This window comes from Orbicella faveolata, unplaced genomic scaffold (assembly GCF_042242905.1).
Source record: "Orbicella faveolata isolate gen_17 unplaced genomic scaffold, um_ofav_v1 contig_13, whole genome shotgun sequence".
NCBI lineage: Eukaryota > Metazoa > Cnidaria > Anthozoa > Scleractinia > Merulinidae > Orbicella > Orbicella faveolata.
In genome coordinates, this window is record NW_028301540.1 from 22,598,281 (window position 1) to 22,599,861 (window position 1,581).

The window sequence follows — 1,581 nt, forward strand, 5'->3', positions numbered from 1 at the left end:
TAAGTTTTTTAATCGGTTCTCTAAACGAAAGGAGAGTGAAATATCTGGGATACGTAAATCCCTAGTGATAAGATTCAGATCGAGAAATCAGCTTTATAGAGTAAGGAAGGGTGAGAGATTGGAAGTACCTGATCCCTTGTATAATGAGATTTATCCTTTAATCTGTTTAAAATGGCAGTCGAATTTTCGGTGTCGTGCTCGGAGCCAGCCTCCTACGCAGACGACGCTCTCAGGGTTCATCACGCATTCCTTCGCCGTTCGTGGGGAAGGAATGCGTGACGAGCCCTAACAGCGTCCGCTCGGGAGGCTAACTCGGAGTAGAATCGAAAAAAAGTACATAAAATCGCTAAGTCACATTATTCAAATACATTAAAGTGAAGGAGAACAGCTTTGGCTGAAAATAGCGGAACTCCGGATTCACATCAGTTTTCACTAAAAAACAAAATATTGTTTTCATTCTCTCACAAAAACTAAACCAACAGAGGTCATTCTTTAAGCCCCGAAAACAGCTAAGCGCTCGATTTGTTTGGTGCCGAAGGGTGCACAGTCAACCGGGAAGCCTGGTTTCCAAAATTTCGCCCCACCTCCGTTTCCTTTTTGTGTGATTTATACAACGACTCTTACAAAGTCACCCCCGAACAGCGAAGTGAAAATCTATACTTCTAAATGATTAAACTGGGTGCCAGAGTTTTCTTTGTAGAGATTTTTCTAGCCGACTAAAGGTCAACCAAATGGGCTCATGTTGAGCACGTTCTACTCCGCTTTGCATACTTTTGTTGATTTCTTCGCAAGCAACAGACATGCACACACATAAAGGGTATCTTTATTCATTTAAAACTATAAGTTTCTTAAGCTATGTATATAAAACAAATAAAACACAAACATAGTATAGTTCGAGCAACAACTGGCCAGACAGATAAGCCAACTACAACTAAACAAAAATGTCAACATCCGACGTGGGCGACTGATCCATGGAAGTTTTGTTCATTTTTACGTTTCATTCATCATATGCGTCATGATCAGACCAATTTCTGCATGTATTCTTCATTTTGAAAGCGGAAGTATGGTTTACTTTCAATCTCACGCGATGTTGAATTTTCAGCTTTCGATTCCTCACAATCGCCGGGGCTACCATATCCATTGAAACCAACACTAACAGTTGGCTATTCAGTGATATTATCGAACAAGATTTAACTGCAGTTATTCGGTTTGTTAATCTGTGCTTTGATTGGGCATTAAATCCTTTCAGATTGGTCGTGGCGCAGTCTGATTTGGGTGGCTGTGATACGTGAAATTACGGCTGAGGAAAGAAGTGAACTATCAACAACAGTTTACATATACTCACAATTTCCGAAGTCTCCAAGTTTCTCTGCCAACAATTCAGCAAGCTAGCGATAAGTTCAACTTTCGTACAGTTTTAACGGGACTGAAGACTCTTCTTGTAAAACATAAGAATTGAAACTGAAAGTGCATTCCAAGGCGTCTCGTGATTTGACGTTAGCTATTATTTTCAGCTCCTTATCACGTGATTTGCAGGAATGGGAAGGGGAATAATGCGAGAGAAAAGAGACAACAACAACA

At 40.4% G+C, this 1,581-nt stretch overlaps 1 protein-coding gene across 2 annotated transcripts in view; it reads right to left on the bottom strand.

Annotated features, from left to right (window-relative positions):
• LOC149115640 (uncharacterized) overlaps positions 1-1,465 on the bottom strand; it is a 37,142-nt gene extending 35,677 nt beyond the window's left edge. The window contains exon 1 of one of the 2 annotated variants that reach the window (XM_089285855.1): positions 1,346-1,465. The gene's annotated coding sequence lies outside the window, so the exon portion shown is untranslated. The remainder of the gene's footprint in view (positions 1-1,345) is intronic. The other variant, XM_089285856.1, reaches the window with a different exon arrangement.
• Positions 1,466-1,581: the final 116 nt, after the last annotated feature.